Source organism: Balaenoptera borealis (assembly GCF_965194805.1).
Source record: "Balaenoptera borealis genome assembly, chromosome: 9".
NCBI lineage: Eukaryota > Metazoa > Chordata > Mammalia > Artiodactyla > Balaenopteridae > Balaenoptera > Balaenoptera borealis.
In genome coordinates this window covers 22,234,919-22,260,882 of record NC_138873.1, presented here as the reverse complement: position 1 = coordinate 22,260,882, position 25,964 = coordinate 22,234,919, and the positions used below count along the sequence as shown (strand labels likewise).

At 38.0% G+C, this 25,964-nt stretch overlaps 1 long non-coding RNA gene across 1 annotated transcript in view; it reads left to right on the top strand.

Moving 5' to 3' along the window:
- The first annotated feature begins 4,642 nt into the window (after positions 1–4,642).
- LOC309634953 overlaps positions 4,643–25,964 on the top strand; it is a 738,917-nt gene continuing 717,595 nt past the window's right edge. The window contains exon 1 of the long non-coding RNA XR_014248523.1: positions 4,643–18,414. This is a non-coding gene — a long non-coding RNA (uncharacterized lncRNA). The remainder of the gene's footprint in view (positions 18,415–25,964) is intronic.

Sequence of the window (25,964 nt, the reverse complement as noted above, 5' to 3'; positions counted from 1 at the left end):
ACAGGCGCATGTCTGTTTCTCACTGAGGATATTGTCAAGATTTGAAGAATATATCACTAAAAGGAGCAGTCTCTATACTCTAACTTCTGCCCCCAAACTATCAGACCATGGAGTTTTTAACAAGTTGTTTAGTGAAAAGACACAGCCTGAAAAGACTTGGGAGATTTTAATTCTCTTGTTTTACAAGTGAAGAAACTGCAATCCAGACACTGCTAAGGTCATGCATTCAGGAATTATTTATTGCATACCTCTTTCTGATATGCAAAAACTAATTATCCAAAGTAATTGCACACAGAGAACTTACAGTCTAAGGGGAAAAGGGCAAGAACTCAAAACAGTATATACTAATGAAATAATAAAGATAATAATAATCAGTTACTATGGGCGGCCATGTGTCAGATGTGGTTACATGATGTGTTTCTGTCACCTCATTTATTCTCCCAATCTCTTACAAGTAAGTATAATTGTTTCACCATTAAAGATGCACTGATTGAGGCTCAGGAATTAAATTCATTCATTCATTCAACAAATAATTCTAATTCAAGATACTTGAAACAGAGCAGTCATCAAAAAGAAAAAGATACGTATATCTTTTTATCTTTATATATCTTTATATATATTTTTATATGTCTTACCTAGGGATAAGTCTTATGAAGAAAAATAAGACAAGAGGACAAAAGGACAACAATGGGGAGAAGTTTCCTTTGTGAGGTGATACTTAAGAAGAGACTTAAAGTAAGTGAGCAAAAGAACCATAGAGATACTGGGGGAAGAATATTTGAAGCACAAGGGATAGAAAGTGCAAAAGCCCTGGGACAGGAGTTTATGTGAGAAATATTAGTTCCCCCTTTCTTATTTCTTAGGGGATAACAAGATAAACCAGACTTGAAGCCTGCCCTCAAGAAATTTGTAATTTACTAGAAGGGTAAAACCCATGGTAGAGTAATGAAAGAGATAAAAATAAAATTAACGGTGGAAAGAGGTAGAGATTTTGTTCAATTAGGAAAGAGGGAAATAACTGCAGATTTGAGAAGACTGGAAACCTCCCCAAAGTGGCTTTTGAACTCTAACTTTAAGAACAGGTCATTTGACCGCTAGGAAGTTAGAAATGGGTAAGTTCTCCAGAGTAAGGAACAGTTTCTAACCAGTGGGAACAACTTGATCAAAGTAGAGCATTACAGAAAAAGTAGTTCAATTTGGCCAGAATATAGCAGGAAGGAGAGCAAAAGGAGACACTGAATGAGGGCATATTTAGTCCAATCTGTGGTACTTGCTCATCAGTAATGGCAGGAGTTGATGACTTTTTGAACATAGGGTTTGAGGGGGAAGGATGAATTGACATTGACGTTTTGCACCTTGATGACAAGAAGAAAGGTTAATAGAAATAAGGAAGTCAAAAAGGGGAGCTGGTGGTGACTTTGAAGACAGTCGACATGTTTAGTATGTTAACTATGGTTCCTCATACTGAGCAGTGGTCCTCAAGCAGGAGCACGCATTGAAATAATAGGGAATGTTGTTAAAACCCTGATTGCTGGGCTCCACCTGCTGAGTTTCTGAATCACTAACGAGTCATAATTTGCATTTCTAGCAAACTTCCAAGTAATTCTATTACTGCTGAAGCAAAGGCCACAGTTTGAGAACCACTATCCTGGAAGAATATTTAAGTTGAAACAGACAGAGGAAAATTCGGACGACAAAAATTTACCTGCAGAGAGCGGCAAAAAAGCCAATCAGAGCCTGTGGAAAAGTGGCAAAGTTTTACAAAAGTCACTGTGAGCGTCTTCCTAGAGAACTGAGATTACAACTCAAATCATCTCTTTCGGTTTCTCTCCATTTTCATTTTCACACATTTTCTGATCTTTAAATGCCAATGACATAGAGATGGTTCTAGGATTAAGAACAGATGTTTACAAATTAATTTGAAAGTGTTCTGGAAAGCAGTAATAGAAACATAATGTAAGTCACATATGTGATTTTTAATTTCCTAGTGCACTCATTTAAAACATTTTTTTTAAAAAGTAAGGAGAAACACATGAAATCATGTGTAAAATATATTTATTTCAAAGTGTAATAAATATAAGAGATTATTAAGGAGATATTTTACTTTTTTGTAGTAAATCTTTGAAGTCCAGTGTGTAGTTTACTCTTATAGGCCACCTCTATTTGGATTAGCCACACTGTAAGTACTCAGTACTCCATGTGAGAAGTGGCCGTCATATCGGGCACTGCAGTGCCAGAGACTTACAGTGGAAATGCCCAATAATAAAAAGACAGAATTAAGTATACCTGGGACTTAAGAGCAGCAGTCAGAGATGGGACCAAACTAATTTAAATGTTACTGATCCTAATTTCTTTACACTAAGGCAAAAGCCAGAAAATGGTTCATGAGACAGGGGAAAAGATGAGATTAAATAAAATTAAATTGACTTCTCTTCCAGCCAAGATGGAGTAACAGGAACCAGATTTACCTTCATAACTGAAAAATCAAAAAAAAACCCCAAACAAACAAAAAACCAAAATCCCTCCCAAAAGACCCCCAAATATATGAAACAATGGTTTTCATATATTAGGTGTCAGTCAGTGTAGAATGTAATTCCTGAGAGAGAAGAAATAAACAAGGTGAACCTTACAAATGCCTCAGCTTATCGTTGGGAGAATTTCTAGGGCACAGTAGACTTCTGTCTGAACTAGAACTATTAAAATAGGCCAATATCCACATTCTTTTGGCTCTAAGGATGGTGAAGTTGGTTGGTTCAGATGGATGAGGTAAATCCTACCCTGTTAAGGAAACTAATTTTAGAGTTCTTCTATATAATTTGCTATTGTCAACTATTAACTTTACAAAGTGAAACTGCTATAATTCAATTTAAAATTTAAAGTTAACAAAATAGGAAGAACATACAAATATTTACTGAGAATTGCTTAGATCCACAAATCTGATCCAGTGGATTACAAACTGCATTCCTCTTTTTTCTGTAACTCATCATTGCATTTGTTTTGTAGCTGTGCATACCCTACCCACCTTGTTCATCGTCACTGTAAGTTTAAAATAGGGTATTTCCACGGAAAAGCTTCAGGGATAGTTGTTTCTTAGCAATTCCTGTTCTTATACTCTTACTTTAAAATATGGTCATTTTTTTCCATGTATTTGATTTTCTAAGTTTCAGATTTAATATCTGTTATTTCCTAATATGTTAGTTACCAGAATATTAGAATTTGTCTAATTGCATGTGGTGGGTATTAGAGAAGTTATGGTTAAATTATAATTTAAGGGTTTTTAAAAGTGAATAAGTGGGAGGGGAGTCCCAATGGAGCAATGAAGAATATATCTCTGCAGCTTAGTTGTATTATTTGAAGAATATGCTTTTTCTCAATGCTTATGGAAGAATAAAGGAAATTATCTACAAACTCTATTTTCTCTCTCCCATATTGATTCTTACCACAATTGAAGAAGGTGTTTGCAACTCAAACTCTATAATAAAAGATTAGTTGAGAAGAAATGTTTATACTGGTTAGAAGTCTGACAACTTTTTATAAAGGTTAGCTCCCACAAGTCACGTTGAACCAAATAAGCATTGCAGAGTCCTTTCTTTAAAAGAAGAATTCAACTACTTTATCTCCCTTAAAGTTGGCTAATGCTGGTAGCTAGTCAAGGCTTTTCTGACTCCCTGCTCCCATTCCTAAAAGCAAAAACAAATGTACCAACAAGTAGGGAAAATGAGAATGTCATATGCTAAGCTTTCCCCTGAACTCTGCATATAATTTCTCAACTTTTTCATATATCAACTTTACCATAATCAAGATGGTAGCTCTCAAAGTATCTTGCAGGAAAATTAATTACTGAGTTCTTTCTGCCACACCATAGTATAGAACTATAAATTTTTATGTCTAGGACGATCTCCATTTTCAAGATGGAGAAACTGAGGCTGAGGAGAGTGAAGTCAGCTCTCTGTGGTGTTAATAGGTTTTTGATGGTGTTTTCTCCCTTGGAGGCATGTGTTAGCAATGGAAAGGACACAGCTTGGAAGTTAAATGGACCAAGATTTGAATTCTATCTTTTTAAACTATATTTACATAGACAATTTACTTAACTCATTGAGCCTAACTTTTATTAACTATAAAACGGAAATGCTAGCTATTTATTGTTGTAATAGAAATTAATGAATATATGTATGTGGCAGTGCCCAAATTTACACATTTATATTTGAATTGCTTAAATATAATTTTATTATTTATTTCTTATATCAAAATTCAACTTTTTTCTAAAGCTCCCAATCTCTGCAGAGTGAAAAATTATTATTTATCAGATTTTAATAAATCTAGAGCAATCCATTGATCTTTTTTTTTTTTTTAATTTATTTATTTATTTTTGGCTGTGTTGGGTCTTCGTTTCTGTGCGAGGGCTTTCTCTAGTTGCGGCAAGCGTAGGCCACTCTTCATCGCGGTGCGCGGGCCTCTCACTATCGCGGCCTCTCTTGTTGTGGAGCACAGGCTCCAGACGCGCAAGCTCAGTAATTGTGGCTCACGGGCCCAGTCGCTCCGCGGCATGTGGGATCTTCCCAGACCTGGGCTCGAACCCGTGTCCCCTGCATTGGCAGGCAGACCCTCAAGCACTGCGCCACCAGGGAAGCCCCCTATTGATCTTTTATTAATAAATTGAAATCTCATCTCAGTTACTTTCTAATACTTAGACACTTTGGGGTACATATTCAGTTTTTGGAGGTTTCTTCCCTTTCCTCTTCTTTATTATTAAGCCCAAATTTGACCTGAGTTCCCAAGGAGGTTCCTATGTTGCACTGTCTTGGCACCAAGAAAAATTTAAACAATGCCCCTGGGGCGTTGGTTGGAAATATCTCATCCCCATAATCTCTGGCCATGAGCCCACCATATCACCAGGCATCCTCAGCCGATACCCACTAAAGTTGGTCTTTTGGGCACTGTGCCAACATCCATCACAAAAGACAATGAAATTAGTCACTGCCTCCAGATGAGAGTTCCCTGCCTTCTTCAGCTTCTTTATCTCAAACTCAAGCTTTAGTCACCCATTTACCTCTGTACTTTCCCTCATCCTCCTTAGGTGCTCAGAAACTATCAGCTGCTTTCCATGAAATGCCCCTGAATCTTCTCTTGAGGCCAGTTGCCTGGAAATCTCCCTGGATTATGGCTACCTGATCATGCCCACTTTATGCTGGCTTCCGGAGCACTCGTATTCCAAAAAAGAAAGTGGAGCACAGCCTTCTTTGCTTTCGGATTCTCACCTCACGTTGTCTGAGGTTTGTTTTACCTCACCTCTCTCCATCCTGGGCAGACCCAGGGAATGAAGGATGCTAGTCCCCAGAGACCTCAGGTAGCATCTCCACCTTTAGTCTAGTCTCCTTAATTCTCTCCTCAAGTGCTTCCCCCAAATCCAGAGGGTCTTTTGCTTCCTGCCCCGTGAAGTGGGAGAGGAGACTTCCTTCATGCTAGGCTTCATTTTTTTCCTGCTCTATGACTTATACCATTGCCAAAGAGTTTTGCTTTCTTTAAATCCTCTCACATGTATAGAGACAAGAAGTCCAATATCAGTATCACTGGGCTGAAATTAAGGTGTTGACAGGGTCACTCTCACAACTGTGTATGTGGGAATACATTCCTTACCTCTTCCATATTCTGGAATTACATTCCTTGTCTCACGGTCCCTTCCTCCACTTGCCAAGCCAGCTTCAAACCTCTCTCTGTTTTTGCCTTCTGACCATGTCCAACCTTCCTCTGCCTCTCTCTCTCTCTCCCTCTTTTTTTTTTTTTTTAATATTTATTTATTTATTTATTTGTTGGCTGTGTCAGGTCTTAGCTGATGCATGCGGGATCTTCCATGTGGCATGCGGGATCTTTTGTTGCAGCCCATGGGCTTCTCTCTCTAGTTGTGTCGCGTGGGCTCAGTAGTTGTTGTTCATGTGCTCTGTAGTTGCGGCACGCAGGCTTAGTTGCCCCGCGACATGTGGGATCCTAGTTCCCCAACCAGGGATCAAACCTGAGTCCCCTGCATTGGAAGGAGGATTCTTAACCACTGGACCACCAGGGAAGTCCCCCTCTGCCTCTCTCTTAGCAGGACACTTAGGACACTCAGGGTCCACCCAGATAATGCAGGATAATCTCCTCATCTCAAGAGCCTTAACTTAATCACATCTGTAAAAACAACTTTACCATAGGATAATGTGCACAGGTTCTGTGGATTAGAACTTGATATTGTTGTGGGGGGGGGGGGGGTCGCCATTCAGCCTATGACAGATGCCAGTGTAATTTAATGAGAAACAAAGTTCTTTTCAACAAAATTGTACTGGAACAACTGGATATCTATATGGAAAAAGATCACATCTCATCCCTATTTCACACTATATGCAAAAATTAATTTAAAATGGATCACAGTCTTAAATGTAAAAGCTAAAACTGTAAAGCTTCTAGGATAGCTATTTTCCTGAATTTGATAGTCTTCAAAGCATCTAGTATATTGTCTAATATAGTTATATTAAAGTTGATCAGCCTAAGTACCTCATTCATTCATAACCCTTAATGGAAATTTTAAACTGATGTTTTATATCCCTCCTTATTACAATGGGAATGCACATTAATTTATAAAATGCATACACTAGAATAGGGCAACATTATAATAACCAAATAAGCAGGAATGTTAAGAAAAAAAGTGTTTGGGAAAAATTAAATTAAGTAAGGAAATAGGTTAGTAAATAAACTGCATGTTGGGAGTCCAGTCCAAGAGGCTCAAAATTTGACCTTTTTATCTATCAGCACAAAGAAGACAAAATACATACAGAGTCCATAAAATAAAAGAGTATTTGTTACCCAAAGATATCATGATTTTTCTGATACTGAGAGATGGGAAAAAATTCTGCCTGAGTTTTCATGAAGAGAGAACTGGACAGTCGAGAAGATAAACAGCAGCCTTTCAATTAGTTTAATAAGGAGCTTCCCAGACAACATCCCAGCATGCTACTCAGTGTGGGCAGATGGAAGAAAGCCAAAGGGCTGTTCAGCCAAGCATATTCTACAGAGGTCTCATAGGTTGTCATGATTGGGCTTGACCTGAGGTGAACAGGTGCTATGTAAAAGAAAAGAAAGAGGAATCATATCTTAGTTTGAGAGACACTGGATTAAAAATATGAAAGACATTTCATTGCTATAGGACTTTGCAGAGGCTTTAATTTATTAATACATATTGTGAATTTCCAAAAAAAAATGACATTATTTCCTGTACTATCAAACTATTTCGCCAGGAATTAACTTCCCAACTGTGTTTCCCAAGTTAACTTTGTGGAGAGTACTTTACTTTGGAGTATCTGTAGGGTGTAGGGGTGAGCATTTTATCTAAGACATTTTGACTAAAGGTGGTCCAAAGAAATAATATATCTATGTAAGTGCTGAGGCTCATGTCAAACTGAGGATTCTGCATTGGGAAGGAACTGTGGCTGTGGAAGTATGAGAGAGGGCAGAGCAACCTCATTTCCTGCACTCGCAGGATAGCAAGGCTACTTTGCATGGGCTCCACACCAGAGGACAGGGCATTTTTCTCATGCGTGGGCCAGAGTTGAGTATCATCCTTGGAAACTTGTCACCAGTAGATGTGTTTATATGATGAAGCACTGGTGGGGTGTTTGGCCAAATGTCCATAAATCTGAAGCATTTTTTCCCCCAGTGGCATAGAAAAAGTTGAAGAAACAAAGATTTTTACTTGGTTAGGAATAAAAACAATTTAAAATCAGTACCTAACAACAACAACTGAAAAAAAAAGGCTTAAAAAAAGACAAAATCTTCAAAACAAACACACTATGATAGAATAAAAAATTAATTCCTGTAAAAGTAAAAGCAATTCTGAATATGCAAAATATACTCACAGATTTCCAAAGCTCCATGCCTGAAGCTTTTTGCTTATAGAACAAAATACTTCTCACTCCCCTAACCCAGCTGTCTCTTAAGACATGGATGAGAGCTGCTAACTCTGGGATCCTGAGTGCCTGCTGGGGGATCCCAGGCATCGTTCCAAAGTCAGTCTCACTCGATAGCATAGTCCCCTTGCTCCCATAACCGTCGGAGAGTTCCCACTGCTGGACATGTTTCCTCCAAGCGTTCCAAGAAAGGTCAGCAAGATCAAACAGCAACTTTCAAGGAAGAGGAATTGCCCATGAACAGCCTTATCAGACATTCTGAGCTACTGTGTTGAGTAAGGAATATTATCTGCCAGACTTATTCTTTGTCTAGGCTAGTCTAGTCTTGCTATGAAATAGCTGAGGGAGAGGCAGAGATGGCTTTCTTCCTTACCCTTAGGGTTCCAGCTATTATGATTTGAGGACACAAGGAAAGATCTTTCTGCCTTAAAAAATGTATCCCACTTGTTTAAGTGGTGTCATTGTTGCCATATTTTAGAAAAATTAGGTAAAAATAAGATGAAATAAAATATTCTAAGTGTGGACTCATTTCTTAAATCTTTCCAACTAAGAGTGAAAAGAGCAGATACTTTTGGAAATGGATCCCTGAGAGATGTTAAATAAGGTCTTGAAAGGCAACTAAATGGAATAGACTCAAAGAAAAGAGAGACTGATGTCTAGCTAAACCAAAAGAGTTTGACAGACATTGACATCCTGTAAGGGGAGGGAAATCACAGCTCTGAGGTCACCTACTGTAGGGAAGGGAACAAAAATACGATAGTTCAGAGAGAAGAGTTAAGGCCAAAATATAAGTGGGGAAAGTAGATAAGTAGTTTCTAAACAGAGATTAGGTTCAACACCTAAGAATATGAGGACTGAGCCTAAGACAGCCTCTCTTACTCGTTGGTCTTCGGCATCCTGCTTAGGATGACTTGAGATGCACTGGAGGCAGAGAAATGTGCCTCCACCGGCCACTTTAATCCCTCAGCTATGGGACAGCAGAGAATCACAAGGAGAGTTCAAATAAATCTTACAACTGACTTTGCTCATTCCATTTCATCAAACAATGCATAGCAACATTGGTCCTTCATCCATTTTCTGAACTCTTCTACTTTAAAATATGTAATTCTGAGACCATGACTTTCTAATCCTACTCCTCAATCCACTCATCTTTCTCATCAAATCTTCTCTTTGATAGTGTCACACTTCAGTCCCCTGGTCCTTCCATGATGGCTCTCCTAGTTTGCCTAACTCCCTATCCAGCAGAGACAAACATTTCCCTCTGCATTCTTATCCAAACCCTCATGTGCCTCAACCCACCAAACCTAGACAATCCTCTCTCTCAGGTCAATTGAGCCATCTGTTTGTCTCTTGTATCTACTACCTAGGTGCTGAGACAATCAAATTGCATTACTCAGCTGGTTGGTTGTACTACAGAATAATGGTTTCTGGTCTTAGTTTGTCTCTCAGAGACACACTTTTTTTTGAGTTCATTTAACAAATGATCATTGCTCACTACTTTCCCAATACATGCAAAATATGCTAAGTGCTGAAATATATGGCAAGAGTACTAAATATTTATGCAAGTTTGAAAACTGAAGGGCTCTTGTGAGATGCTTGAAATGATTAAGATGCATTAATTATCTTTTTACCTTTTCTTTTACTGTAAGAATCATGGCATCTTAGAATCTCTAAGGACACCTTAAAATAAATCTGAACAAGAGCAGAAGCTAGTTGTCAGCATCCGTGGAGAGCGACACCATAGATCCCCAAACCTGTCACAGACCAAACTTCAAGGGAGAAGCACTGATGTCCAATGCCTTTTTCTCTCTCCTCCCCCTTAAGAGCCCTGTGGTCTCCAGCATTCTTTGTACTTCCTATAATTCTGGCTGTGTTACATAGTCTTTCCTCTTTAATCTGAGCTAGAAATCCATCCTCTATCCTACTCCAATTTGTTTGAGAAGGCACACATTGGATATTTACTGTATGCCAGACCCTGTACTGAGGATACAAACATGAATATCACACCTTCGAAAAGTCACTGAATCTCCTTTTGAACTTCCATTCAACTGACACTTTATGATTGTTTTTATCATCTTAGTTTAAGAAAAGATCATAGGCTTATATGCAATTTTTAATAAGGTCTGGCCTTGGAATTGGGTAAGTACATTTCTTCCTTAGAAAAATGTAGGAAAGTCAGAAGGATGGGTAACCCTCTAAATAAGTCCTAACATGAATATGAGGGAAGCGGAAAAGTTTATCTACTGGCAGCCTGAAATGTAAGAGGATCTGTGGTGAACAGTAAGGGTGATGGGGACATGGATGAAGTTGGGAACTTTAATGAGAAAAAGGTCTGGGATAGCTGTTGTTGATATGCGAAGAAAAAAGATAATATGAGCACATTTGTAAAAGCCTAATCTACTAACTTAATAGGTTATTTAACCTATTTTTTCTCAAAACCTGAATGCTAGTTTACTCAAAGGTCCATGCTTACTTGGACCTTTTAACATTAAAATACAGGCCCCTGGATAATAGTTACTGAATGATTTACTTATCTTTTAAACCATTTTCTGGTTTCCGTAATGTCTGAGAAAAGAGGTTAGAAAAGTGAATGAGACTTACCATCCAGAAGAATACAGACATGGGAGGCAGTCTGGTGCATTGATTAAAAGCATGGGTTCTTGGTTTGCAGGGCAGAAATTGAGAAATATGAGAATGTCGACCATGGAAAGCAGTAGAAGTTTCTCATGGATTTATAAATTTACAGATGATATGACCAAGATTTTACCTCAACTGAATCAAAGTTGTTTATATTTCAGAAAGGGACATCAAATCCTAAATCAGGGACCAGCTGAAAGAAGAATTTTGCTTCTTTAGGCCATACATAATGGTTTCTCTCTTGGCCCTTTTCTCAGCCTTTCTCTCTTCACTCTCTTCCTGGTAATCTCATTTAATGCCATGACTATTCCCTATCCACAAAGTCAAACTAAATTGAAAAATAGAATTATGACTTCTTTCTTCAGTTTGGAATAGATGTCCAAAAGTGGGTTTGGTGAAGAGCCTGCCCTACCAAACAAAGTCTGTAAAAAGGCTTAGGCAACAAACGGTAGGATGGAAAAGAGGTCATCAATCTCGGTCACAACCGATCACAAACACACGTCTGCATAATTATTGGCTCTAAGTCAAACGAATTTCTGAGAGCAGGGGAAAGTTAAACAATCCACATCTAGTAAACCTGGCTGTGCACTGCAGGAATCAACCTTCTTTATTAAAAGCATGTGAGCTGTGGGTAAAAGTGGTCAGGGATGACAGTGGGCCATGAACTAAGCATATGAAAATATCCCCTTCCTCCATCATATAATATCTCCTTCCTTCATTTTTATGATCCAGACTACAGAGAAAAAAATCAGGAAGTAAGAAGTTGAAAATAGTATGTAAGAAACATAGCCCTCATTCATTAGTTTTATTAGTTTAGTCAACAAAAATTCAAAAATTCCTGAATGTCCACCATGTTTCGGGCATTGTCAGATATCTAAACCATGGCATGTGGTAGGGTTGGTATTTAGCTATCCATCAATTCTACTGTCTTCTGGAGAGCATGCCTCTCTAACATTTTCACATCTTTCTGACTCCTTTAAAATATACCCTCTCACACACACAGAGTCACCAGTGGCTAAGACCTTGTTCTATGACAAAGGAAAAAAGTGTAACTATGACTGCTGATTACACAAAGACCTCATTTTTCCCATTCTTATTGTCCATGATTGTCCCTGGCATACATGTCTGGAACTACTGATGCGGTGGGCTGAAGGGACATGTCCTTCTGCTCAGACAACTGATGTCTTGGGGTGCAGGGGACACGTCCTTCTGCTGGTCTCCCTCACCTTGATGTCAGCCTCATGAGTCCTCTACGACTCAGCCTCCACTGAAGAATTAAATATTAAGCAGGATCCAGATGGAGACTGGACACAGAAGACTTTCGTTCCTTGTCTGACCATGTTTAATATTTGCAAAGATGTCAGGTTTTTATGGGTTGAATTGTGTCCTCCCCACCAAATTCATAGATTGAGGTCCTAACCCACAGTATCTCAGAAGTGACCTTACTGGGAGTTGGGATCTTTACAGAGGTAATCGAATTAAAATAAGGTTGTAAGAGTTGGTCCTATCCCAACATGACTGGTGCCCTTATTAAAAAGGAAAGTTTGGAGACAGATACACAGACAAGTAGAACACTAAATGAAGATGAAGGCAGATATCAGATACACAGACAAGTAGAACACTAAATGAAGATGAAGGCAGATATCAGAATGATGCTTCTTTCTACATGCGATGGAATGCCAAAGCATTGCCAGCAAGCCACCAGAAGCTCGAGAAGAGGCATAGAACTGATTCTTCCTCATAGCCCTTAAAAGAAATCAACTCTGGTGACATCTTGATCTTAGACTTCTAGCCTCTGGAACTGTGAGACAACAAATTGCTGTTGTTTAAGCCACTCCGTTTGTGGTATTTTATTACGGCAGCAAACTAAGACACAGGGCTAATGCCTTACACTGTACAAGGTACTGAATTGTCTCTAGGTTCATATGCAACCTCTTAAGAGATATAAATGCCTCTCGAAATCTTTTCAAGTTTGTATGTTAAGAGCTTTGAAAATGAAAAGAAAAAAGAGCAAATATTATTTCTTCAGAATGATTCTACAAAAATGATGACAGTGTGCTATTTGAAAAGACCCTCTCTTTGGAAAAGGGCACCTTACATTCTCATCATTTATTTCCAACTGAGACAAAGAACTGATCTTTTATTTCCATGTCAGATAATCACATTTTCAATGATCTAACTAAAAAAAGCGGTAATTCACATAAATTGTTGTATGTGCTGCTTGTCATTTTACACTACCTTATTTTGTCTCATGAGCAGGGCACTAATGAATTAAAAGTCCAGAACAGACCAAAGATGGGCAAGTTTGGATGCATTAATATTTACCATGAAATCTTGGTTATGATCACTCTATGTAAACTGAAAACTATTTAAACAAGTCTTCCTTGTTTCTTTGCTCTAGGCTTATAATCATCACCACTAAAATCTGGAACACCAAACCAGAGCATAGTGAGGTATAGTGACTTAGAAATTAGGAGAAAGGATTCTAACCTAAGTGTAGCAGGGCCAGCAACATAATTTTCAGGGCCCGGTGCAAGAAGAAAATGCAGGGACCCTTGGCAAAAAGCAGGAAAAAAAGAGTAATTGAAGGTAATAAAATATAAGCTATTTCTTTTCTTCTGCATCATGGTGTTTTTATTTCTATTTAATATTGTGCTAAGTAAAGAAAAATTAACATTTTAAATGATTAGCATGAATTTTGCCGTTTACCATTATATTGTGCATGGGAAGTTTTAATTTGTCCTTATGCAAATATAAGGGCATATAACTCATATGCAAAAATCACTGAAATAACACAATTCATATTTAATACTTTTTACATTCATATGTATTTCATTCTTACCAGACAGTGGAAACTCTGCACGGAACTAACTCAGCTGTTTTTTGTTTGGTTTTGTTTTGTTTTTTTAACTCAAATGTTTTTATTTCAATTCTTGATACACACATATCCTACCAATACTCTCTACCTTAGAGGTAAGGAAAGATCAAAAAGAAGAAGAACTATGAGTTGCACTATCTTTACCTTTCCTTCTGTGTCATCATGTTCAGCATAAGTGGTTAACTAATACAAGGAAGTCACATAACTAAGAAAGGATATGATAGGGTTATTTGGTTGTTTGTGTTTTCTTAGAATGCCAGAGCCTTCCTGTGTTCAAAGCAAGTTCTCATTGGAATGGAATGGGTAGTCTCTCAGGGCTGTCAGGATCCCCACCACCACCACCCACAGTTACTCAGTCGTAGAGCTAACATGCATACCTTGCACTTGCTTTGAGTCTTCTTGAACTCCATGCATCATGGGTCTACCAGAAGTCTGTGATCAGGGATACCACATGCTATGTGCAAATGAAGTAACAAAGAACAACACACACTCCATGCATTTCTCTTACAAACCACAAGTTCAAAGATAAAATGATTAAGAGTTTCTGAATAGTGACAACAGAGCATTAAACCAAACATGGGGTCCTGTGTAATGGCACAGTTTGCACGCTTACAAAGACAGCCCTGGGCTCTCACCTGGATTCTCCCAGTAACTTGCTACATCTTGAGTAATTCATTTACCTCTATGGGAGTCATTTCCTTGTCTGTGAGATAAGACGGAAGAAACTCTGACACCACTCAAAAATTCTATGGATCTTTGCTCTTCATTTCATTTCTTTCCAATCTTTACTTATCTTTTTTTTTTTTTAGCAGTCTTACCACTTCTACTCACAAGAATATAAATTTTATGAAGGTAGGAACTTTGTTTAGTTCACAACTGTATACAAAATGAGTAGAACTGGGGCTTGGGATATAGTATGTTCTCTATGAATGTAAAATAAATGAAGGAAAAATAAATATACACATCCCATGCTGCTTGATTTTCCTCACTCTATCTATATAGAAAGACCTAGAATCAAGCATTTTATCTTTTTAGTTTTTCTTTTAGTTTTTCTTTTTTTGAAGTAAAATTGCTTTACAATGTTGTGTTAATTGCTGCTGTACAATGAAGTGAATCAGCTATATGTATACATATATCCCCTCCCTCTTAGACCTCCCTCCCTCCCCCCCATCTCACCCATCTAGGTCATCACAGAGCACCAAGCTGAGCTTCCTGTCCCCAAAAACAGATGAACGGATAAAGAAGATGTGGTACATATATACAATGGAATATTACTCAGCCATAAAAAGGAACAAAGTTGGGTCATTTGTAGAGATGTGGATGGACCTAGAGTCTGTCATACAGAGTGAAGTAAGTCAGAAAGAGAAAAACAAATATCATATATTAATGCATATATGTAGAATCTAGAAAAATGGTACAGATGAACCTATTAACCTATTTACAGGACAGGAGATGCAGACATAGAGAAGGGACATGTGGACATAGTGGGGGAAGGGGAGGGTGGGACGAATTGGGAGATTAGGATTGACATATAAAGCACAGGAATCAAGCATTTTAGAGACAAGGTACATTGAAGCCAAAGGCCAATGCTAGCCTAATAATATTGTTTTGATGATCTATGCAATTAATAAAAATATAGAGCAAAGATCTTACATTTGGACGATTTCACATCGTAATACAGAATTCCACCTTTTTTTTTTAACCTAAGGAAATAGAACTACACATCCAAAGTACTCTCAAGTTTGTCACTGCCCTATAAGTCTCACTTGGCTTATGAATGTCACCTGCTGAGTCTCCTCTAAATACTTGACTTAGTGGTCCCTGCCTTAGACCATCCAGAGAGAAATAAAATAGTTGATCTTGGTGACTTGAAGTCACCTCATGGCTACATGGCTTATTGAGAATTTTTTGGCTTTTTTTTCAGGGCCAGATTTCTACCCAATGGCATGAATAAGTGTGAGTCTTCTCTCACCAAAGTCCATTCTGTATATCTTTGACCGTGTCTTTTTGCATCCACAAGTCATCCAGTACAATAGAAAAACTCTGATAAAGAAATAACTCATAGCAACATCATAATAAGCCAATGAGCTACTCCTTCTCTAAAGCAACTTCATTTTTAAAAACTCTGGCCAACTATGGAGCACAGTATGGAGGTTCCTTACAAAACTAAAAATAGAACTACCATATGACCCAGAAATCTCACAAATGGGCGTATACCCTGAGAAAACCATAATTCAAAAAGATACATGTACCACAATGTTCATTGCAGCACTATTTACAATAGCCAGGACATGGAAGCAACCTAAGTGTCCATTGACAGATGAATGGATAAAGAAGATGTGGCACATATATACAATGGAATATTACTCAGCCATAAAAAGGAATGAAATTGAGTTATTTGTAATGAGGTGGATGGACCTAGAGTCTGTCATACAGAGCAAAGTAAGTCAGAAAGAGAAAAACAAATACCGTATGCTAACACATATATATGGAATCTAAAAAAACGGTACTGGTGAAGCTAGTGCCAGGGCAGGAATAAAGACACAGACGTAGAGAATGGACTTGTGGACACAGGGAGGGGGAAGGGGAAGCTGGGACGAAGTGAGAGAGTAGCACTGACATATATACACTACCAAATGTAAAATGGATGGCTAGTGGGAAGCAGCTGCATAGCACAGGGAGATCAGCTCGGTGTTTTGTGACCACCTAGAGGGGTGGGATAGGGAGGGTGGGAGGGAGGGAGATGCAAGAGGGAGGGGATATGGGGATATATGTATATGTATAGCTGATTCACTTTGTTATAAAGCAGAAACTGACACACCACTGTAAGGCAATTATACTCCAATAAAGATGTTAAAATTTTTAAAAAAAGGGAACAGTGAACAAGTTTCATCCCTTTCAATTGGTTAAGCAATTTGAAATTCTGAGCAAATCCCATTTCAACAATTAGAAGTCTTCACTGTTTTCCTCACAAAATCCAAAGAATTACAGAATTTTTTAAAAGCTGGAAGACCTTAGAGACAGAGGTCAAGGAAAGTGCAAGATGTTCCAAAGAATGCTGTCTGGGCAAGCCATTTCAAAATATTAAATGGGTTATTGTCTTTTCAAAACAACACTACTGGGAGCTGTATAATTATATTTTATATATGGCATGTCTCATTTTATTGGTATCTCCTGGGAGTTCTGAAGTGCTTTGTGACCGAGTGGTTGCCTGCCCCCTCACCTCTGAGTAATGACAGAAGACCTGGTCGTTCTGACTTGTGCATCTAAACTGCTTGCATATATGCCTTTAATGTACCTACAGCAAATTGGAAAGAATGTGCTAGATGCTGCACAGTACATAGTACGGTTCTTCTTCATAGTCCGTGGTTAGAATACAGTCCTCTCTCGGTCTCCCTTCAGGACTGGTTCCAGGATCCCTCACAGTTACCAAAATCTGTAGATGCTCAAGTCCCTTATATAAAAGGGCATAGTCCAGTCGGCCCTGCCTATCCATGGTTGCCCGAAGATCTTCAAACCATGGTTGATTGAATCAGGGATGCCGAACCCACAGGTACCGAGGGCCGACTCTGTACAGAAACAGTTTGACTTTGAAATATAAAGAACACTGGCCCTAAGATACTGTGAAATATTCATTTACCAACTAAAGCATCAAGTTCACACTTGATTTTTAGGTATTTTCCCAGGAAATGACCCTACCATAAAAGGCCTCTGTACTTGTTTGGTGAGAGAGAAAGCACAGCCTAAGAAGAGGGGTGAAGCACTGGGCTGGAAGAAGCCTTCAAAGCTCTGCATTCAATATTCACAATGATTTATTTAACAAGCATGTATCGAGCACCTACTGAATGCTCAAAGCTGATAGCAAAGTATTTTCCATACAAAGAAGACTCCCACCCAAAGTAGGAGTGAAATTCACAATCAGTTCCAGATTTTCCTGGACACATGACTTCCTTTCAGAGCCGTAACTTGTGAATAATAAATTTGGTCACATTGCTAGGAAACTCCCCTGTGGTATTGAAGAATTAGACTTTAAAAATGCCTAGAAAAGTTGTGCCTCCAGAACATTTGTGCCCTGGGATATCTGCAGTTCTTTGGGTACCTCTATCTCTTCTGGTCCCTTGACCACTATAATATACTTCCTATTTTCTTTAAAAGTATACTGGGTTTTGCCTTAAAAGTTGTAAAGATGCTGATAGGATTTATTTCATTTTTTCATCTGTCCCCTGGGAAGGCTGGACTGAGAGAAAAATATATACCAGTAAATTTTCATTATGTGTATGTACAGTTGATCTGAGCATGAAATGAAACTCACCGTTATGGTTGAACTATTTACAGAAATCCACAGATGTGCCTTACAAAGCTGTGTATCAGGGCCCTTTGATGATATATATTAGGGAAAAGATTGTAAAAACGTGAAAATTATCACAATCCTACTGAGAACCTAGAAAATAAAAACTGAGCCAGACATACTGATATGTGCTTTTTTTCATTTACAAATATAAAGCTTTAGTCAAAGTAGTTTTATTCCAATCCATCCATACTCAGTCTCATTTTGATCATTGGTATCTATTTATAATTAATTTATAACAAAATTACTGGACTAATTCTAGTCACAGTGGAATAACTGGAATCAGACTTTCCTTCTGGCTGTAAACAATTAGATGATAGAGGTAGAAACCAAGAAAGTAAACAGTGCCCCTGCTAAATAAAAAGAAAAATTCAGATAATCTATACAATCTTACCTTTCTTGAAGCCATCACAGAGGTCACATAATTACCAGTTAACCTAAAATCTAAGGAAAGGTAAGCACCATAAGTAGAGGTGGATGCAAGCACTTGCTTCCTTTGGACAGAGCACAGAGGAAGAGATACCCGAAACCACACAAACTGCTAAAAGAATTTAGATAGATATAGTTTTTTTAAGTATTGTTAAAAGCCAATTCTATTCAAACTCTTCTGGAAAGTAGAAGAACAGGAGAGCTTCCCAACTCATTTTATGATGCTAGCATTATTCACATACCAAAACCAGACCAAGACATTACAAGAAAAGTAAACTACAGGCCAATATCCTAGTGAATATAGATCCACAAATCCTCCACAAAATGTTAGCTAATCAAGTCCAAAAATGTATTTTAAAATATATCACAATCATGTGGGAATGTTAGGCTGGTTCAACATTCAAAAATCAATGTAATTTACCATATCAACATGCTGAAAATAATAGACTATTTGCTTGTTTCAATAGAAGCAGAAAATTCATTTGTCAAAATTGAGCATATATTCCTGATCAAAAACAAATTCTCATCAAAGTAAGAATAGAAGGGAATTTCCTCAACTTGAAAAAAGGCATCTATGAAAAAACTATAGCTACCATCATACTTGATGATGAGATACTGGTTTTTTTACCCCCAAGATCAGAAACAAGACATAGCAGTATACTGTTACTGCTTCAATTTAATATTATTCTGGGGGTGATAGCCAGTGCAATAAGCCAAGAATCAGAAATAAAAATTACAGAGATTGCAAATAGAATGTCTCTAGTCACCAAAAAAGAAATTATCTACATAAAGTATTCCAAAGAATCTACAAAAATTCCTAGGCCTAATTAGTGAGTTTAGCAAGGCCTCAGGGTATAAGACCAATATTCACAAATCAAATGTATTTCTAGATACTAGCGACGAACACTTAGAAGTCAAACTTTAAAGTACCATATATGACAGCAATTAAAACCATGAAATGCATAAATATAAAGCTTAAAAATTATGTGCAAGAGCTGTATGTTGGTAATTGCAAACACTGATTATAGAAATCAAAGACCTAAATAAATGGAGAAATATATCATTCTCATGCATCAAATGACTTGATATTTAGATGTCAGTTCCCTCCTCACTCTTACATAGATTCAACACAGTATCAGTCAAAATCCCAGTTTTTTTTTTTTTTTTGGGATAAAGTGTCAAGCTAATTTGAAATTTATATGGAATTGCAAATGACCTTGATATAAAAAGCAATTTTGAAAAAATAAGATTTATATTAGAAAGTGCACATTACTAGATTTTAAAAATCACTAAAATGTTACTTGAGTCATGATAATATATCATAAGAATAAACATATAGTTCAAAGGAAGTCCAAAAATTGACCCACACATATGTCAAATGATTTTTGACACAGGTGCCAAGGAAATTCAATGGATGGAAAGATTACATTTTCAACAAATAGTGCTGAAATTTAGAAAGCAAAAATTAACCTTTACTCTCATACCATTTACAAATTTTATTGCTAAATGTGGTAAAGACTACATTTAAACTGTAAAACTATAAAACGACTCAATGAAAATATAGGTGAAAAATCTTTTCAACATTGGTTAGGCAAACATTTCTTAGACAAGACACAAAAAGCAGTAAACTTGAAGAAAAAAAGTAAAACATTTGAATTCATCAAATTGAAAACTTTCGTTCTTTGAAAGATATCATTAAGAAAATGCACAAGCAAATCACAAACTAGGATGCAATGTTTATAATACATGTACAAATGCAAAGGACCCGTATCCTAAATATAGAAAGAATTCTTAAAACGCAGTAGTAAGAAGAAACACAACCTAATTTTTTAAATTTGGTAACATAGGTGAACAGACACCTCATGAAAAACTATAAATGAATGGCCTTAAGCAAGTGAAAAAATAATCTGCATCATTAATCATCAGCTCACTAAATTAAAACCACAATGAGATACCAGTTTATATACACTAGAAGGCCTAAAATTTTTAAAGAGTGAGCGCCAAATGTTGATGAGAATACAGGACAATTGGAATTCTCATGCAATTATTGTGGAAGTAAAAAAAAAAAAATTTGTAAATCACTTAGAAAAACTGTTTGGCAGTTCCTTAAAGTTAAATGCGTAAGAAAAATTTACAAAAAAACTTGTACAAGAATGTTCATAGAAGCTTTATTTTTAAGAGCCAAAAATGGAAACAAACCAAAAGTATATCAACAAGAGTATAGTTAGAAATTTGTGATGTATTCATACAATGGAATTATTGCTCAGAAACAAAAAGGAATAGACTAATAATACATGAGAATGTGGATGAATCTCAAAAACATGCTGAATAAAGAAGACAGACACGAGAGAGTATATTCTGTATGATTTCATTCATATGCAGCTCTAGAAGAGAAAAACAATAATCTATTCTTGCAGAAAGGAGGCAGATGGTTTCCTGGAGGTAGGGTGGCAGAAGGACCCTCAGAGAAGCAGGAGTGAGGGCAGTGGTATGCCAAGGGCAGGCAGTGGGCATGATTTACCCTGGTTACTGGCCATAAAGTGGATATATTGTCTGCAGAGATTTTTAAAACAAGAATAACATGTACCAAAAAAAGTTGGACTTCTTAAAATCATTTTATCTAAACAATGTCAATGACAAATTTCTCTTTACCACCAAGCTTTTTTCACCATCCTCCTCCTCCCTCGCTAAACCAGTAGGTGATGGAAATGTTGACTGGGGGATGAATGTATACATTTATCAAAACTCATCACACTGTACACTTACAATCGATGTATATTGTTCTAGATAAATTAAAACTGAAGACAGTTGGTTTTAAATTTAAACAAATAAAATTAGTGAGCATCTCATATGCAATGTACTGTTCCAGGAATCATGTAGAGATGAATAAAATATGTTTCTAGTCTCAGGGACGTTACTCTTTATTGGAGGATGGATGATGTGCTCAGGGGACTATCAGAATGTGATAAATAGTAGAGTAGAGGTATTAATAAAATGCTTGGCGAGAAACAGCAGGGATTATCATCTGGGAATATCTAAAGCAGTTGCGCAGAGAAGGCAGAAGGCTGTGTCCACGGTGTAAAGAAAAACTAACTAGCTTCCGCAGTGGTCACATCTATCCCCGGGAGCTCAGTGAGGAATGGTTTCACATACAGAGCACTCGATGGCACTTTTAATTTGTCTTCCTTAATGTGAGAGCAGAGGCAGTGAGCGACCATAGACAAAAAGAGTACAATACCTGTGTGCCAAGATGGATCTTTAAATGTGGCTAAAATTTGTGATGTAGGTCTATGTAGGATCTGCTAACATGAATATAAAACAAGTTTATAAATTGCTGCACAATGCTGTGGTCCATAAAACGTAGGGCTGTGAAAATTCTGAAGAAGGAGGGATTGTCTTCTGAGAAGGGACTCAGAATGTATTCTGAAGGGGGTGCTATTCAAACTATAAGAAATGGGTGCTATATGAAATGGGTAGATTTTCTAGAAAGCACAGTAACACAGAGTGGGTGAGGGTGGAATAGAGTGAGGCATCCCAGGAAGCAGGATGGCATTACTAAAGATGCAGAGGGAAGAAAGGATTGGGTGGGTTTTAGGAATTTAGGGAAGTATCTTGACCTTAGCCTATTTATCTGAATCACTTGAGGCTTCTATATGCTGTGATAAAACAAAGAAATACTAAACTATGAAAAGAGTAAAGTTTTGCTGGAACATAAGGAATGTAACGTTTAAGAGAGAGGAGGAAGATAGGGTTGAAAAAGGAATTTGTAGCCGGATTATTAAGAATGGTGAATGTCAGGTTCACAAAGCTACACAACCACATGTATTATACATTTGCAAGTGAGGTATCAGAGGTGAATCCACAGGCACAGAAGCCCTGGAACTGCACTCTGCTGGTTACCATTCTCCAGCTCCACCATATACCTCTGTGTGACCCTGTCAAGTCACTTAATCCCACTGTGCTTTGCTTTCCTGTCTGAAAAATAGCTATAATAATATCTTTGCCACAGCATATGTTGATGACTAATTGAGTTAATACAACCAAAGTGTTATAGAAATGTTAGCTATAATAATTGTGTATATGTATGTGTGTATATATACACACTGACTTATATGAGACATTATTCTGTGTTTGTTTTTCTGTTATACATTCTGTGGGAAGTCACTGCTCCCTATGGTAGAGAACAAAAACATAAAGTGTCTAGCATACACCATGTATACAATTTCCTTCCATCTGAGTCCAGGAAGTCAGTCTGATAACCATCACAGTTTTCCTCCATTCATCCAACTCTAAATGGAACCATCTGGGTATTATAAAAGCTCAACCTTGAACTGCCTTCTAGCACAGCCAGGAGCCCAGGTTTATTTAAGCTTTTGAACTTCTGTTTTCCCTGTGTGTGAGATGGGATTATTTCTCCATCAGTATTTAAAAGCGAGTACCAAATGACCTTGAGTATAGTTAAATAGTTTTCTGTATCAGCTCATCTCTTTTCGTTTGGCTCCAATGAAGTTTAAGGAAGTGATTTGATTACAGAAGGAGCTGAGATTCTACTGACTGCACATTTCTAATCTTAGTGGAGGCATTTACTCATTTCATTAAATGTTCACCTGATGTCTAACCCTCTTGGAAGAGTTTTATCATGGGTACCTGCCAGGGTTCAACCAGAGAAGCAGAACCATTAGGAGATTTACACATGTAAGTATGTTTTAGGGGATTTCACAATTGTGGGAACTGGTTAAGTGGTTTTTGCAAGGTTATTGTCTTCATGTCTGATGTGGCTGCTCAAAGTCCAGAGCGCAGGCAGTCAGGAAAGATAGACGGTCATAAAGTCAGAGAGGGCAAGACCCAGCTGGAGCTCAGGCACACGGAACTGGACCTGGAACGCAGAAGGATGGACTGCAATTTGTTGGTTCCTCTTGCTTCTGGCATTAATGGTATGGGTATCCTGCAGAAGCCATGAAGATAAACACCTATATCTGGCCCAGGAGTCAGAGAAGGTGGAGAAGAATCCTGGGAAAGGTAAAGCAGGTACGACCCAGATGCTTCTTTAAGCCAACAAAGCTAAGTCAGCACATCAGTGAGTCAGAAGTACAAAATGGTTGCTGCTTCCTTTCTGCTCTCTAAATCTTCCAAGATTATCCCTTGGGGCTCAACAGCAGAAAACCTACAAGAAAAGGAATTCTGGGAAATGTAGTTCAGCCTAGCCAAGATGATGCATTACAAAGCCACCACAACTCATTTTAAACCTTTCTTTTAAATGAATAACATAGTCTTGAATACTAAAACTTCTAAATCCCTTTGCCTTTAATTTTCCCCTTATGTAAAGTCTCTGCTATTTTCTTATGATGAAAAGATCTGGGAAAACAACAGTTCTTAACACTCACTATTGTAGAGCATGATACTTCTCCTTTTAACTGACTCCTTACAGAAAACTATTGTTTATTATTTGTGTTGTAAACCAGCAGTCCCCAACCTTTTTGGCACCAGGGACCAGTTTCGTGGAAGACAATTTTTCCACGGACTGGGGGAGGGGGATGGTTTGGGGATGATTCAAGCGCATTACACTTACTGTGCACTTTATTTCTATTATTATTACATTGTAATGTATAATGAAATAATTATACAACTTACCATAATGTAGAACCAGTGGGAGCCCTGAGCTTCTTTTCACTTGCCACTCACTGATAGGGTTTTGATATGAGTCTGCAAGCAATTGATTTATTATGGTCTCTGTGCAGTCAAACCTCTCTGTTAATGATAATCTGTATTTGCAGCCACTGCCCAGAGCTAACGTCACCTCTTCAGCTCCACCTCAGATCATCAGGCATTAGATTCTCATAAGGAATGCACAACCTAGATCCCTCACATGCACCGTTCACAGTAGGGTTCTTGCTCCTGTGAGAATCTAATGCCTCTGCTGATCTGACAGGAGGTGGAGCTCAGGCGGTAATGCGAGTGATGGGGAGCGGCTGTAAATACAGATGAAGCTTCACTCGCTCACCTCCTGCTGTGCGGCTCGGTTCGTAACAGGCCACGGACTGGTACTGGTCCATGGCCCAAAGGTTGGGGGTCCCTGTTGTAAACTACCATATAAACTATGGAATCATGAGGCTAGTAGGAATTGCAGGGGTCGTTTATTCCAGTCTTCAGTCTCTGGGTGGGCTTTGTTTAAATCCTTGCAGACCAAAATTCAGCCAGCTCTCTGTGTGAAGTGTCCTCACATAGACTTTTTAACCATTCTTTGCATTATTTAACATAGATGGGACTCGGTTTATGTATCCATCAATTGGAAAATTGAAATAATGTAAAGAAGTCAGGCCAGTATATCTACTATTTAACTAACATTTCTTGAAAATTTAAACAAAATGGGATTTGGGAGAATGGTGAGAAAATAGTTATAATTCTGTACTTAGCATTGACAGTGGCTATTTCTACATTTAGCCAGTGGTCATTTTGACAGGCTACTCCAGACCTTCATGGCAGCTCTGGCTCAGCAGGTCAGAGGACTGTGCTGAGGCCATAACAAGCCCTAAGACCAAGACTCTTTTTGGAGACGCAGGTGACCATGCCTCTATCTTGTGAGTAGATATTGCCACTTCTAGTGAGATAATTTCTCCTTGTTTCTAATCTAAATCTCTTCAACTTCAAAAACTCCAGTTTCGTTATTCAGGTAGAATAAGGAACAGACTGTCCATCACCTTGCTAGAAATAGGCCTTTGGATAAATAAAGACATTTTATTGCTGCACGAATTTTCTTAGCTGATTCTGATTTCTCTTACTGTCCCTCTTCTTTATTTTCAAGCCCTTTGGTCTTTTTTTTCCCTCCATCTCCTAAGATCTTGGAAAATTCTCTTCATATTCCCTAGGCTCTAAAACTAAAAGTTGGATAGAGGACATTGTATGAACATAGCAATTTGAGGATTTGCAACGGCCATTTTTGCTGCGTAACTTGCTTATTTTAGTCAGTGTGGATGGCTTATAAACAGAATTCTGGAAAGAAAGTTATCAGTCCTTCAGCTTCTCAGCTCTGCAAGTCACCTGATCATTTTGTCTTCACAGAGTCCTCGTATAGCTGTAAAAGCTTTACAAGGACTTTAAAGATTGTTTATATCATTACTTAAGCTACAGTTATGATATAAACAATCTTTAAAGAGCCCTTGAAAAGCAAATTGAATTTTTTTTTCTCACAGTCACCAAAAGGACAACTCATCTTCTTGAGGTAGTTATGTTTTGCTTGCCAAGCATTCTGAAATAAGAATTGTACTGTAGAATTACACTGAAACACTCTCAACTGTCAATGCCTTGTACAGATCACTTGCATTGACATTACTGAAGTTGAAAAGTGAATGTAGTCTTTCTAGGTACCCTGCATGAGGCAGTGATCATATGCTTTGCTATCCTGTTACCTCTGGACTATTTAGAGATTCTCTGAAGAACTGAAATGGGTGTTGCCTCAGTCTGCTCAGGCTGCTGTAACAAAATACCACAGACAGGGTGGCTGAAACAACAGAAATTTATTTCTCACATTTCTGGAGACTGGAAAGTCCAAGATCAAGGTACCAGCTGATGTTTTGCCAGTTTTGGTGAGGCTCTCTTCCTGGCTTGTAGATGGTGACTTCTCACTGCATCTTCACATGGCAGAGAGAGGGAGAGAGAGAGCAAGTCCTGGTGTCCTTTCTTCTCCTTTACCAAAACCTGTATTAGACAGGGTTCGCCAGAGAAACACAACCAAGTA